Source organism: Cavia porcellus, unplaced genomic scaffold (genome assembly GCF_034190915.1).
Source record: "Cavia porcellus strain 051 isolate PalLab524CR breed Dunkin Hartley unplaced genomic scaffold, mCavPor4.1 scaffold_12, whole genome shotgun sequence".
Classification (NCBI taxonomy): domain Eukaryota; kingdom Metazoa; phylum Chordata; class Mammalia; order Rodentia; family Caviidae; genus Cavia; species Cavia porcellus.
The window spans coordinates 2,286,050-2,302,228 of record NW_026947495.1 but is presented as its reverse complement, the minus strand read 5'-3'; the positions used below and the strand labels follow the sequence as shown (position 1 = coordinate 2,302,228).

The window sequence follows — 16,179 nt, the reverse complement described above, 5'->3', positions numbered from 1 at the left end:
GCTGCCTGTTCCTGGGTGGGGATTATGCTGGTGGGTGGTGCTCTGGGCTGATATGCCTGTGAGGAGTGCTGACTTCATCTCCAGTCTCCAGGAACTCATCAGCACAGATTGGAAAAGTGTTCCATGGCTGGATGGAGTTGCAGGGGGACTATCCAAACAGGCTTATGAAACAAGAGTCATTAACAACAAAAGTCACCCAAAGTATTCTTTGCCAAGAACTGGGTTGCACAAAACTGGGCCCTGAAAATGTTAAGATCAATTGACAAAGTGGGTCTCTCTTGGAAGACAATGAGACCCCATTGCCCCATCATGGACTGAGCAGGGGCCATGGGGCACGCTAACCTGCAAATGCTTGAAAATAGTCAAAGAAAGAGAAGAAGCAAGTGCGAACTTGCCCCTCAGAAACATTAATGCAAAGACTGGCAAACTGCAACTCACAGGGGAAACCTGGACCCTGCATGGTTTTATAAATAAAGTTTTATTGGAATATAGTAATATTCATTTCCTACCTATGGCCATTTCGATGGTGGAAGACACTGTATGGACCATCAGGCCATATTTATTCTCTAGCCTTCCACAGAAAAAAATTTTTTGTCCAGTAATGCTCTAGAGAAAAAATATAGTGATCTACTATAAGGAAGACTATAAAACTTCATTTCCTGTCAAGGATGCATAAGTCCTGATTTCCTTTCTATTTTTTCCTGCTCTTCTGCCTCCAACTCCCAGTTGTATTCGAACCAGCACAGGAAGTCCCCTGCTGCAGATAAGGCAGCAACATTTATAATTGGCTTTGGTACTATGGGGAGTCACCCACCTCCCTCTGCTTTCCTGGCAGGCTTATCTTCCTAATCATGCATGATTTAGGCCAACGCTGAGAGGCACCCACACTCACTGACTGCAGAGTTTGGGGAAGCAGTGTAAATCACCTCAGGGAATTTGAGGCCAAAGAACAAGGCTGCATTAGCCTGTGATGAGGCACAAGATCCAGCCAGAGCAGAAATGAAAATGAGAAAGGGAGCTTGTTTCTACAGCGATTGCTCTTAATTTCTGTAGTTAAGAAACTCTTGGAAACCGAATGACAATTAGAAAATCATAATGGTCTCCAATTCAAGAAAGTTCGCGGCACCTTTGAAACACATCAGTGGACACCCAGTTGTGAACCCTTCCTGGGAAACAGAGGTGTTAATTCTTTGTTTTACCATACCAAGCAACCCTTTCTTCAAATATGAGCTCACAAAGAGGTTCAGTTCTTATAGTCTTAAAGCAGGGCTGCTCTCTCACAGTCACTAGGTCCGCTGATTCTGTGTCAGGCCTGGGGTCGCTTCTCCCATCGCTTTTCCATCTGCTGATGTTGCCTGTGGCCAGAGGTCAGAGCAGGAGATCATTCTGCAGGCTTCCGCAGGTCGTGCCAAGAAGAGGCAGCAGAGGAGTCGAAGCTTGCTCTTCACCAGGACGCACCAGGGTCCCCCTCTCTAAAGCCTGGAAGATCCTCACAACTAATGAAGGCGGAAGGATATTTCTTACGGACTGTGGGCCGTGGCCTTCGGCCCGCGAAGTCCAGGAAGTTTGGGTGCAAGAGGTTATGACAAGGCAGGGAGACCACAGAGCGTCACATTGTAACACAAAAGTTCATCAAAAGACAGGAAGAGAAACAGAAGCATTATACAAAGCAGTCAAAGAGAAATGGCTAGCCTTTTATAGGACAGAAGGAAATGTAAGTACCTATTTCATAATCTTAGTGGATAAAAAAGGGCATAGATGCATGCAGATGCTTCTTGCATAGGATAATATATCTTGATTCAAACCTTTTTAAGTGAAAAATGTCATAAATCAAACATATTTAATATACCTCCCATCTTTGTCACTGTGTCATCACTGGGAGAGCATTCCCAACATCCACAGCTTAAAGAAGGAAAGGAGTGTTTGGCTCGTGGTTTTTAGAGCACTTGGTTTGTAGTTGGTTGGTGCCAATGCAGGAAGAGCACGGGGAAGGGTCTGGCAGAGAAAAGGTCTTCAGGTCATTGTTGCCAAGCAGCTGAGAGTGAAGGGAGAAGCACGGAGCAATGGTTCCACTGAGGAGTACAGCATCCCGGTGGCCAGCCACTTCCAAAAGTCCTGCCTCTGAGAACCTGAAAATTTGGGTGGCATTCTAGATCTGAACCATAGTACCTAGCACACTGGCCCATTACAGAGTGGTGAATACCGTGGGAGTCTGAGGCAAGAGAATCAGAAGTTTGAGCCAAACCTGGATAACTTAGCAACTTAGTGAGACTCTAAATACAAAAGGGATGGAGGTGTAACTCCGTGGCTTAGTGTGGAGGCCTTGGGTTCAATCCCCAGTACCATACATGAGAGCATGAGAGAGAGAGAGACAGAGACAGAGACAGAGAAACAGACACAGACAGACACAGATAGGGAAAAGGAGAGAGAGGTGGAGGGAGGGAGAAAGAGAAAAATAAAGATCAAAAAGAAAGAAAGAAGAGAAACTCATCCAGTTCTTTACAACTGCTGAGGTAGTGACAGCTAGTTGTCTCCAAGTTTCCATTCATCTCTTTTGTCCACAAACTTTAGTTCTTGATTAGGCACACGGCCACCTCAAATGAAGCCATTTCCCAGGTAGTCTGCAGCTGTGCAAGATCATGTGCTTGAGCTCTAGCCAGAAAGTAAGCCACAACAAGGAAGCATGTTCTTCTTTGCTTCCTCTTCCTGCTGGTATAAATATGAAACAATGGCTGTTATAAGCTGGTCCTTTCCATCACGCAGGACCTTGGGGATGAATCTAACCTCCGATGAAGCAGTAAGGCACCAGGAGCCATGGTCATTGACACTGTAGATCACAGTTCCAGCCCTAGACTTCTTCTAGACATTTTCCTATCTAATTTAAGGCGCCATTATTTAGAACTTTCTATTACTTAGAGTTGAACCTAATTATGCATAATGCCTAGACTAAGCATAAAAGGCACTCAGAAAATTTGTTGGAAAATGTTTTTGCATACATGGATTACTCTTTGTATTCTAGATTCTGGACCTTAAACTCCTTCCTCTCATCCACCATATAGAAAACCTCAACAAAATGCCTGACTGCAACATTCACAAAACCTTTGACCCAAATTCACTTGTGTGTGTTTGGTACTTCTGTGGGGAAAGAAAGGATGGCTGGCAAAGAATATTTTCTTTCTCTTGGATATTCCCCAGACACTGAGATTTTAATAGTGGTGCAAAACTGACTGAAGAGTTATTAATAATATGGCATTGCACTAAATGAGCTAGAAATGCAGCAATGGAAAATCAAAAGATTTCATTACAAAATCCTACTATTATGTAAATGCACTGCATTTAGGAAAATGACTATGAGATTCATTATAAGTAATATTTTCATGCCAACCTCCATGACCTTTGGAAATCTCCATATATGACCCAATTTGTTAGCTAAAAGAAACAAGATCTCTCTAGAATTTCTAAACTTAAATCACTCATGCAAATACTTTATACTATTAATCATGCAAATACATTTATTATTTTTAAAAGCCTAGGACTTCTGAGAAACTCTGCTAATCCTGAATGGATTTCAAGTCTTACTATCATTTCATTATATAGAGATACCACATTACATACATTAAATATATGGAAATAAGTGATATCATGTGCATATCCATCAGAATTCCTATTTGAGAATAAATTAAACTTGCTCTTGATTTATTTTAATGAAAATTAAATGTGGGAAATGTTGAACAGCTTGAATAATCCTCAGGAGGGATAGTAAAAGCAAATATAAAGATGGCAAACAGGTGCAATCCCATAATTACACCACAGAGCTAACCAGTAAGGACAATGGTGCTTTGAGCACCTGTGCCCTGGACTCCTGGACACTATTTCTGAGTCCAGGTCCCCGTGTCTTCTGGAAGCTGGACATAATTTCCCCTGCTGCTGTCAAGAACAAATTTCTCATGGTGCTTGGTTTTCTCTTGTCACTTGCTTCTCATCCTAAGCCACAGGCACAGGTATGTAATTAGTATTTCCCACTCATGACATGCAGGCTCCTTATCTGGAGCAAATCCTTTGGCCTTTCTGCTCTGTTTTCCCATTAAGGAAAAGGAATTATTAATGTCCCGTTCTTCATAGGGTGTCCTACAGATTAGATAAAATAAGGCCTCTAGAGTTCTTAGCATGCACACAAAGGACCTTGGAAGTCTGATAACTTGGTGAACCAGGTCTTGAGCTTGGTCTCCCAAGGTGGGAAGTTTCTCATACAGAAAAAGATAGTTTTCATGGTGAGCCACCAGAAACGACAGTGAACCTCAACTATGCAATCAGGTGAATGTCATTTTGTCAGGATGACAATCGGATCTGAACTCAGTGTTTTCCTCCAGTGTTAGAAATTCTGGAGCACCTTGAAATGGTTTTATAACACTGTATGTTGTCTGCAATTTAATGGATGCACTGTTTAAACAGAAAAGCAACAATAATTGGATGAAAGTAATTTGGAAAAATTTTTTTATCTCTCTTGGTACTAGAGATCAAACTCAGGGCCTTGAGCATGCCTGACAAGCACTCTACCCCCGAGCTACATTCCCAGCCCCCAAAATTCAGATTGTTTTGTCTTATTATGTTCTCTCTACTTTTACATGTCTTAAGGGGTATTTTCCTAATGCAACAGCAATGTGCATGTTAAAAGTACAGACAGCACAGTGAATATTAAAATATACATGATCTCACCACCTGGCCACAAGTAACATTAGTTCTCAGATGGTGGCTTTGAATTTAAATCCCAGTTAAACTGCCTGACCCCAACACAAACAAATCCTTTGGCCTCTCTGCCCTTCATTTTTCCATTTTTGAAAAGCAGACGTTGTCGAGGTCGCTCCCGGCCGGCAGGAAAGACACACGACAAAGTCTGGCGGTGTGCAATCTTGCCTTTATTTATCTCCGCGTGGGCCCCGCGAGGCCTCCTCTCTGCCACCAGCCCTTTCTCGCCGGTGGACTTTCTCTATCTCTCTCTGTGCTTCCTCTGTGCTTCCTGTCTCGTGGCGGGAGAGGCATTCACTTTTATAGGGTGACAGTGGCCAATCAGTTCAAAGCGCGCGATGCGGGCTGACTGGCTAACATCAGCTGTTGCTAGGCAGACTATCTTACAGAGCGGGTTGTTTAAGTCGCCAGCACAATCAGGGGGCAGGAAGCAGGCGCCAACTTGACTCACTCGATGGGAGGGGCAATCTAGCTCAGGCTCCGCTCCCACCCACAGGCCCTACGTCCGCCAAGTAAGGCGACCGGTGTCGGCGGCTCCCAACAAGACGTAAACACCTCCTTCTCCATAGTTTGTCCCTCAGATTAGGGTATCCTGTGGAGTCCCTAGCTCCACCAAGTGCACAGCGGTTTCCAGAGACACTGGCAGTGATTTCCCATCCTGTCTTTCCATTGTTATTTTTACAAACAGGGTACATTTCATCAAACCTCTTCTTAGAGTTCATTTAGTGTCCAAATATACCGATTACCAACAGCACAGAGTAAGAATTATTGGCAACAATTTAACTCAAAAAATAAAATAAGGACGGAGAACACTGGGGAAAGTTACTAGGGACTGAACCCAAGGCTTTCATAATGAGCTACATCCCCAACTCTTTTTTAATTTTGCACTTTGACATAGAGTCTCACTAAGTTGCCCAAGCTGCTCAAATTTGTGATCTTCCTACCTTATCCTCCCAGAGTGCTGGAATTACAGGTTGTACCACCACATCCAGTTTAAGAAATCATTTTAAAAATTCTTAAGACAAAAAACTTAAAAAAAAAAAAAGTTTGTGAAGTCCAATGCAGTTGCTCCCAGAGTGCACCAAAGTTATCAATTCAAATGTATACCACATGTATTAGTTGTAATCTGTACACACACAGGGACAAATAACAGTGTCCTCTTAGCCAAAATGCCAGCCTTCTTGTTTTATCAATTCAAGGTGCAGAGTTGAGCTGCCCCAAGTCCCCTGGGGAATGCTTCTGCAGCCCGCTGGCAAACAGCTGCTTTGCTAGGCTTTGCAAGGTACTCAGCAGCTGAAGTCAGACACTCAGATCTGTGGGAGCCCATCAGTCACTGCCTGGCAAAGCTTTTGTCCAGCAGGTCGTCACTCTGGGTCTGCAGTCATCAGTGGCCCAATGCTAGCATATGCAAACAGCAGCCTGAACAGTTGGGGCATTAGGGTGACCCAGAAATAAGTGGAGATAGGACAAACCAGTCACCAACTAAAGATATAACCCTCACATCCCAGCAAAGCCAGTGTGGTAGACTCAGAGACCACTGTTGTCTGGAATAGGAATAGGAAAAGAGTGAAAAGTAAAGTTCAGGATACCTGAATTTCTCTTCCCTCCTCTCATTAACTCCCTTCCGGCCTAGGACATGCTTTCCTAGTGCCAGCTGGCCAGCAAGATGAAGCCAATATGACACTCAAGCCATCTGTTTGCCACCACTCCCCCAAGCAGTTCACCTCCTCCTGATGGAACCTGGTGAGCTTTGTCTTATTTCAACTCTGCATCTTGAAAAAGCACTCTTGTTCCAGGACACTTCCACAACCTTCGAGATAGCAGTATTTTCTTGGGATGCCTGGTATCACCTGTGCTGTGTCTCCTTGAACTCTTCTGTGACCAGGGAAAGGGAGCCAGGGCATGGGAAAGGAGGTGCGCTTCAGAAGGAAGTAGTCCTTACATGTTCTCGCCATTTCCCCGAGATGAGGGCTATGTGAAGCAATGGATGTGTGCACTAATTCGGTTGTGGCAGCAGGTGAGACTGAAACATACAGTGCATGTTTAAGATTTTAAGAAATTCAATATAACAAAAGGCATGTTGCCATTATTCTCCTTCAAATTCTCTCCCTCCCTTTGAACACATTTGTCCCATCTTCTTGCCACTGTCTGAAGCAGTTCTGGAAATCCTCTTTCATGTCTTTTATGACACGAATTATGGGGAGTGCTGCTACTGAGTGCCACCCAATGGAAAGGCAGCCTTGTAACCATTGCAACATGTCCTCATCCACCTCATTCATTGGATCTGGAACCGCTTGGCAGCCAAGATGGCACAAAGAAAGACATTCACAAAAGCGAGCCTCCAGAACTGCTTCGGAAGTAGCAAGAACAATGAGGACAGTGTGCTTGAAATGAGGCGGAATATTCTAAGGTGGATTCATGATCACGTGTCTTTTACTGTAATACATCTAAATTTGAACATTAACCTATTTTTAGTACACTTCAAATACATGTATCAAATCATTTTGTACATACTGTATGTACATAATTTTCATTTGTTAATTACATCACAATAAAATTGGGTGAAAAAATGAAGAGCTTGGGTTTTATTTTATTTTATTTTGACTTTTTTGAGACGGGGTCTCACTATGCAGTTCAGGCTGGCTTTGAGCTCACTTTGTAGCCCAGGCTGGTCTCAAACTCGCAACGATCCTCCCACCTCAACCTCCCGAGTGCTGGGATTATAGGCATGAGCCACCACGCCTGGCAAGAGTTTGGTGTTTTTTCAATTAGTATTAATTAGGTGGGAGAACTTAAGAAAACTGTCAGTGTCTTAAGAAAACTGTCAACATCTGGAATCAATGCAAGGAAAGAGTTCATTTGTTCAGGGAGAGAGCCCTTGCTAGGTTGTTGGAGCCCTTACCAAAGGGCTTACTTTAGCTCTTACTAAAATATTTAGTCTGTTCCTCAGATTTCCCCTCACAAAAATATTCTGAGAACAATGTAAATGCCTGAGTAAGGTGACATTACCTCCAACGGTTCCCTCAAGGTGTGAGGAGAGGAGACATTCCTTACATTTGAGCATAGCTGTCCCCTGCAGGTCGCACTGCTCCTGCTGCTTCTTCCTTTGCATCAATCCCTGTCATCTTACTGTCTTCAGTCCACTGCCACCCAGCTTGAGACTACCTCTGCCTCTCATTTAGCTCCTGTGGACCACCAAGCTGGGCTGTGATTCTCTGTCTCAGTCAGTTTCAACTGACAGCTTGTCTGGGGTAGAGACTCAAGGTAGGATGTTGAAACTGTAATGCAACTCCCCATTTGCACTGCTACCCTCTCTTTCCAAGAGTGTGAAGGCACCACAAGGACTAAAGAAGGTGGGGAGAAGAGTCGAGTCAGCAGTGATCTGGTGGCTTAGCCTCTTGCATTCGCTGGCACCCAGTGCCCTTTAGGCTCAAGTCCCTTTCTCAGGTTCTGTGTGACACTTTGCCTTTCACTCTAGTCCAACCTTCTGCTGGGCCCCTGAAATCTGAGTACATGGCTCTGGTAACTCTCATGGAATGTTCAGGGACACATGTGTGGATGTTCTGCTGTGTTCTTTGATTTGCATGGAGCCCAGGATCCCTACAAGTAAGAACTTGAACTCTGCCTACAACTGAAACTCAGAGGTGTTGGGATATTTTTTAAATCATTCTAGAGAAGGAGGACATATTGCAATTGATTATCACAATTTTCTCAAACATTTTTAAACTTCAGATTTTCTCTTCTTTACCATTTTATACTAGTTGTAAAATATTTGCTGAGGAAATGGGTTGTTTAGGATAAAATTTCTAGGCACTCATCTGATTTATTGCTTCCTTCCCTCAAATTCTCCCATGGCTCCCATAAAAGAAATGTTTCTGGGACTTCAGTGAGCCTGAGAATTGCCCAGCAAGCTTTCTGAATTCCAGATTCTCTGGTCCCTTCCCCAAAAGACCCAGTTTTCCCAGATGTGTGCAAGAGTCCAGGTAGCAACATTCTTAGGATGTTGCCTGTTGAACTCCAAGCTGGTGGTCCACTGACCATGTGCACAGAAATTGTTCATCCACACCCACCCATGGACCCAGAGTTCATATACAGAATTTTAGCTGTACTTGTTTTTGGTTGTTGTCATAGCAAAGCACCATGTTCTAGTGGCATAAAGCAACACAATCTCATGTCTCACAGTTCTGGAGGCCAGAAGCCTGACACAGGTATAAGCAGAGTCATGCTCCCTGGGCAGGTCCTGCAAAGCTGCACTCATCCTTGGCACCATTGGCTGTGGCCACATCACTCCCATCTCTATGTCTATGGTCACACAGCCTTCCCTTATGCATCTGTCCCTGTGGCTCTGTTTTCTCTTCTTAAAGGTTAGATACATTAGGACCCATGCTAATAGCCTCACTCTAACTCACAAGAAGCTGAACAAAGACAACACCAGACCATATACAAAAATAGAACTCTGACCCACTGTCTGCAGCTAGTCAAGAAGTTAAAAAATAACCCCTGTTTCAAATGGCCCCAAAACAGCCAGGACTTGAGTAGTACAAACAGCTTCTTCATCTGCCCCTATTTCCAACTTAGGGCCAACCACAGGAAGCCAGATATGCTCCCCTAAACATCCACACAGGGTGCCCTCTGCTAACTGACCTACCAACAATCTGCCTACTCCAACAGTCACTGACTGGGGTCAAGCTCCCTTCTTTCCACTGTACACCTTTCCCACTCCTCTGCCTGCCCTTGACTCTGCCAGACATAAATGATTACAGTGAATAGCGGACCCTTCCCCACCCCTGCACTAGTGAGCCCTGAATAGCTTTTGCTTGTTCTCATTCAGGTGATCGTCACTTACCTCACTGCTTGATTCCATCTGCAAAAACTCTATTTCCAAATAAAATAACATTCATGGGAATCTGGGGTAAGAACATCAGTGCATCCTTGGGAGGATGCAGTTTAACACACATCAGCACGCAGGACCCTTTAGAGCTTGAATTTGGCCCTGACTGCCTTTCTTCTCCCCTACTTGTCTGGTTTAAACATCAAACTACCTTATGAAAGGGTTTTGGCCCAGGCCGGATACTGTAGCCAGTAAAGCCAAGGAGCTCCTATCTCCCCCCACCCTTAGGAATTACCTCTGGTGCCAAACTAAGACCAATGGGCTACCTGTGCATCCCTAAAGCCCCCTTAGCTTCCACCCCAGGCCGAGGCTACTTATGTGCCTCACTCCACATCTTCCACAGAGAGATCACTGGCCCCGGGGTGGAGATGCCACGCCCCAGGGGGTCGGGGGTGTGTCTCCCTGCATTCCCAAAATAAAGGTTATTTATATTTTATACTTCTTATCTTTTCAGCCGCCACCGGTCCTCCTCCTCTTCCTCCCCTCCACAGTTCTATCACCTTCTATGAACTGATGAGGACATCCTGACCCTACCCACCTGAGGCAGAGGCAATTTTTTAAAAATTAAAAAAAAAAAAAAAAGGAGCCAACACCGCAAAGCAAACCAACCCAGGGTGAGTGACAGAGAGAACCAAAGGCTGATGTTGGAAAGCAAGGGATGATGGTGGTGAGAAGGCCTGCAAGCTACTTCGCAGATTTAAGGGACAATTGCTCCAGGTCAAGCAGAAGAACAGGATCAAGGAAGGACTCTGCAAGCCCAAAACCACAGCCAACATGCTGAACACAATTTTAGTTATCACAATTTGAAGGTGACTTTTTAAAAGGTACATAAAGTAAGAAAAGAAAAATAAAGAAACCCACTGTTTTTTGGAGGAGGAGCAAAGATGGCAAATAGATAACAGCTGGCTACAGAGGCTCCCTGAAATAGTCAACATAGAATTCAACATAATACAGAGTGGAGAGCCCCAAACAGAGGGAGATGAATTCTCTCATCCCAAGAAAAAAATTAAGGTGAGGAGAATGAACCAAACATACAGTCCCTGTGCTTTTATTGGAACAGCTAAAGGTTCAGTGTTCCCGCCACAGTGGGTGACTTGTTGACCATCCGAGGTCCTGCCATGACTTGCCGAGGTCCTGCCACAATATGCCAAGCTGTCTGAGGTCCCTCCACTTCAACTCACTGGAGGCGCAGTTACATTGAGTTCGGGGGTTGGTGAGCCAAACGGAGAGCTGAGTTGGCACAGTGCCTACATTGACCTGTGGTGAGTGACAGGAGTGGAGCCATTCCACAGAAAGGGGGGGTCCGGAGGATGACATTCTGGGGCCGGACAGGACTGGCAAATACAAGGGGCAGCTGTGAATTCAGTCACTTGTTCCCTTCCTGAATGGGATTGGTGGAGTGAGCTAGGCCTGGGTCACATGACGTGGCTGAGACTCAATAGGTTATCTGAAATCAAGTCCCTATAGCGGTGGCACACATTAACCACATTAACCCAGTGAAGCCTCAGAAGTTTGCCACATTAACCCAGTGAAGCCTCAGAAGTTTGACCCGGAGGGGAGACGATGCAAAGTAATACAGTGCAGGCCTTAGCAGCTTGACCTATCAGGAAGGGGAGGGGCCAGCATACTCTGTCCCTGTCTGCAACTCACTAGCACAAGGTAGTGGGAAAGGTCATCTAGCCAGCATGCTTCAGAAGAATTGTACAAAGAAAGAAACTGGGGCTTCCTGGAAGAAGCAAAAAAGATGGGAAGAGGAAACAACAACAAAAAGTCCCCAGGTCCCAACCCTGAGAACATTGACCCAGGACAGGGAAATACAAAGGAGAATGAGAACAGCAAACATGCAATATCAGACACTGCGCCAGTGGACATAAAGAGATACATTTGGGACTTTACAGATGAATTCAAAAGTGAAATATTTAGCCAAGTAAAGCAAGATATAAGGAGATCAATAAAAGAGATACTAAGCACCCCTCAAGCAGACACAGCCAGAAGAAGGGAGGAACTCAAACGAAGGAGAGAACCATTTGGTGAAGAATATAAAAAATATATAGAATACATGAATCAGATTCAAAGAGATTACCAGGAAATTAAAAACTCTATGGAAAGATGGCAAATCAGCTTGAAAAAAACTAAGAATAGATTATCCAAACTGGAGGACAATTTTGCAATGTGGGATTATGAAAGAGAAAACTTCTTAAAAATAACAAGGAAACAAGCAGAAACAATACAAAGGCTAGAAGATGACAAGAGGATCTATAATTTGAGAATAAAGAATGTGAATGAAGAAGCAGGAGTACAAACAAAGGAACTACAAAGGCTATTCACAGAAATAATTAAGGAAAACTTCCCAAACATAAGAAAAGGAAATGATATTCTGATATATGAAGCATACAGAACTCCAGCCACCTACAACCAATCAGAGCTAAACCCAGGCATATAATAATCAAGATCCCAGAACTTCAATATAAGAACAGAATATTAAAAGCTGTTAGAGACAAGAAACAGATAACCTATAAAGGAAGGCCCATCAGAGTAACAGCAGACTTCTTGACACAAACCATCAAGTCAAGAAGAGCCTGGAGCAAAATATTCCAAGCCCTGAAAGAAAATAACCTCCATCCCAGATTGAAATACCCTGCTAAACTGTCTCTAGAAATTAATGGAGAAACAAAATGGTTCCAAGACAAAGAGGAACTTGGGACATTTGAAACCACCAATCCAACTCTACAGAGAATACTGTAGGGCATTCTAGAGAGAGAGAAAAGTACCAGGATTCCAGGAACAGTGGCAGAGAGGCTCTCTGGGACGGGGATAAATGGAGCAGAAAAAAACATGAAGAAATAAGCAGACAACTGAAGGCAAAAAAAAGAGCATAACAGAAATGAGGCAGAGAAGATTTTATTCAAAACTCATATGATTGATAATATCAAGTCTGAGAAAATAGGCAACTACACTGAAGATAACAAGACTCTTATGATACACATTCTGGTTTAATAACAGCCAGTTTTTGAAGTTCTATACTATATTCAAAATTGTGTTTTTATTAATATTGTTATGTACTCATATATTCAATTATACTAGGTCTGATGATATAGCCAATTCTATTGGAGATAACAAGAGACAACACAGGAACCATGGTAGAACTCTTTATACAACTATCTTATATGTTTTTTCATTTCATGTGTTTATAGGAATATGTTATGCTTTGTCTTGCTTTGTTTTGTTTCTTCCTCTAATATAGAAAGGGTAGAAATACATGTTAAGATTCATACCTTTGTAGAATCTATAAACAGTTTATGAGAACTGATCTTATGACATATGATGAAATAAACAGATACTTTGAAGAAAAAGAGACACCTAAATACCCAGTGTTGATCCTGGAGTGTCATAATATGAAACCCAGCAATAGTATTATTCTTTGTTCAGAGTGATATTAGTCTGCTGGGGTTTATTCAATCTCAACATAATTGAAAAGATGGATAACTGCATGTATGTTTAAGTGTATAGAATTGATAACCATATTTCTAAGTTTTTGTTGGATAGTTGAACAGAACTGGTTGCAATCTCACTGTTTGAATCCCCACTTTATATGCTCCACTTTAGTATCTTGAATAACTATTTTTAAGAAGACAATCTGGAATCATCAACTAGTGATTTCTTACTGTTTATTTTTTCTTTGAAATTATGCATTATTTCTACCCATTTTCTGTTTTGTTTAGTCTTTCTTTAAATTAAATTTTTAAAAAAGACTACAATACCCATGCTGATCACGGAATGTCAAGATGTGAAATCTAGCAATACTATTATTCTTTGTTCAGAATTATTTTAACCTGCTTTAGTTTGTTTAATCTAAACATTAATGAAGATATGGATAACTGCATGTATGTTTAAGTATATAGGATTGACACCCATGTTATTAAGTTTTTGTTGGACAGTTAAACAGAACTGTTTGCAGTCTCACTGTTTGAATTCCCACTTTACATGTTCCATTTTTGTATCCGAACAACTATTTGTAAAACGACAATATGTAAACATCAACTAGTGATTTCTTACTGTTTATTTTTTCTCTGAACGTATGTATTATCTCTACCTATTTTCTGTTTTGTTTAGTCTTTCTTTAAATAAAAAATTTTTAAAAAGAAGGAAAGAAACCCACTGTTTTTAAAGAGGTAATCATTAACTCCATGGAAAGTGAAAGTCTGTACAAAAAGTAAAGTCTGTCCAAGCAGGGAATACTGCTTGGCTCAGCTGTAAATTATGTTTATGGAGATATAATGTAATCACTGTCCACTGCTTTGACAAAAACAGTGATATCAATAAGAGTTGACAGAACTGTATAATGAGTGCTTAAATTTTTAAAATGAATTGCAGTAGAAGACATATTGCCAAGAACAATGGAGTAAGTGTGTTCAAAATGAGAGGGAGTGTTTTGAGGGAGATTAATGGCAACAAATTCACCATAATAGATTTTTAAAATTTAAGCATTCATTGTATTTTTTTTATTAATTTTTTAAATTTTATTTAAGGAGAAAAGAAAAAAAAAGCAGAGAAAGGGTACAAGTTATACAGATTTGCAGAAAAAAATGAACAGTAGGAAATCACTAGTTAATGGATTACATATTGTCATCTGAGAAATAATTGTTCAAGTCACAAAATTAAAGCTTATAAAGTGGACATTCCATCAATGATACTGCAAACAGTTCTGTTCAATGATCCAATAAAACTCTGTGATATCATATTCTATCTTATACATTTAAATATACATGCAGTTATATAGTTTAGAGCACTTTCTTTTCCTCTCTTTTGTACAATGACTATTACACATTTTGGGTTTCATTGCTCTCACGGTTCTTATTACTTTTTTGGAAGAGAGTAAAACCAAATGTGACATAACAGAACAGAATCGGTCAAGTCAAAAGGGTGGACATAATAGATAATGTGAAAACATAATACAAGGTGATCAACAATGGTTACCATAATGCCTCCCGCTATCTCTAATAGAATTGCCTATACCATTAGTTATAATACAATTGAACAAAACAGTAAAGAACAAAACCGACAAAACCAAACCATTTGAGACATTGTAGGCCTTCAAAAGTAGATAAAAGTCAATGAGAATGGGCGTTATAATGAATCTCATTATCTTCACAGCTGATGCCTAAATTTTCGAACCTGATACTATCCAGCAAAACAGAATAGGGGAACATCAGTTAAAAACCAGATGGTGAGAGTAATACAGGGCTTTAAATCGAGGTAATGGAAAGTCAAAGTGGGTTACTATAATATATCCTGCTATTTTTTTCCTTTAATTAAAAGGATAAAAATAAAAAAAAGTATTAAAAAAATAATGGAGTGGAGATTGAGATAAAAGAGGGCATAACAACAAAACAGCACAGATCAAAACATAACCATTTAAGCAGAATAGTGTTTCACCACCAGATAATCCTGACCTAAAAGTAGTTACCATATTGTCTCTTTCCTTGAAATCCTTGAGTACAACTTCATATACTGTAGCATTAAGTATATCAAAACAATGTAAAACCATTTAAGAGAATGACAGCATTACAGAGTATTTAGAATCGACTAACAGAAAATGAATAATGGTTTCTGTATAATCTCCTTGTCTTTAAAAGGTTTTTGCTTATACTATCGTACATAATAAAATCCAGTAAGATACAACCTATTTAGACCATTGGAGACAGAAGGACAAAAGCTAGATGAGACTTCAAAACAAGATGATACTAAATCAGTATTACCTATTAAGATGTCATTTTCTCCAAAATAGCTGTTCCTATCATCCAATCTTCTCTGCCTCATTTCTGTTGAGCTGTTATTCTGTCAGTAGCTGTCAGTTTGTCTTCTTCACTTTGTTCTCTGCTCCATTCATTGTGGCCTCCATTATTTCTGGATTCTTTGTATTTTTCTTTTTTTTAGAATATCCTGCAATACTCTCTGTAGAGTTGAATTGGTGGTTGCAAATTCCCCCAGTTCCTCTTTATCCTGGAAGCACCTTGTTTTTCCATCAATTTCCAGGGACAGTTGTGCAGGATATCTCAATCTTGGCTGGAGATTATTATCTTTCAAAGCTTGAATTATTTCCCCCCACGCTCTTCGTGATTTGATGGTTTGTGCAGAGAAATCTGCTGTAATTCTGATGGGTGCTCCCTTGTAAGTGGTCTGTTTCTTGTCTCTGACAGCTTTTAATATTCTGTTCTTGTATTGAATTTCTGGAATTTTTATTATTATATGCCTGGGTGTTTCTCTGTTAGGGTTGTAGGTAGCTGGGGTCCTGTATGCCTCATACATCTGAGTATCTTTACCTTTTGCTAAATTAGGAAAATTCTCCTGGATTATTTCTGTGAGTAGCTTTTGTAGTTCATTTGTTTGTGTCCCTACTTCTTCTTTTATGTTCTTAATCCTTAAGTTATGGATCCTCTTATCATCTTCTTGTCTTTGTATTATTGCTGTTTGTTTCTTTGTTATTTTTAAGAAGTTTTTCATTTCATTCTCCCATATTACAAATCTGCCCTCCAGTTCAG

General features: G+C 41.3%; 1 long non-coding RNA gene across 1 annotated transcript in view; it reads left to right on the top strand.

Moving 5' to 3' along the window:
• LOC134478248 (uncharacterized) overlaps positions 1-13,683 on the top strand; it is a 40,185-nt gene extending 26,502 nt beyond the window's left edge. The window contains exon 3 of the long non-coding RNA XR_010050738.1: positions 10,092-13,683. This is a non-coding gene — a long non-coding RNA (uncharacterized LOC134478248). The remainder of the gene's footprint in view (positions 1-10,091) is intronic.
• Positions 13,684-16,179: the final 2,496 nt, after the last annotated feature.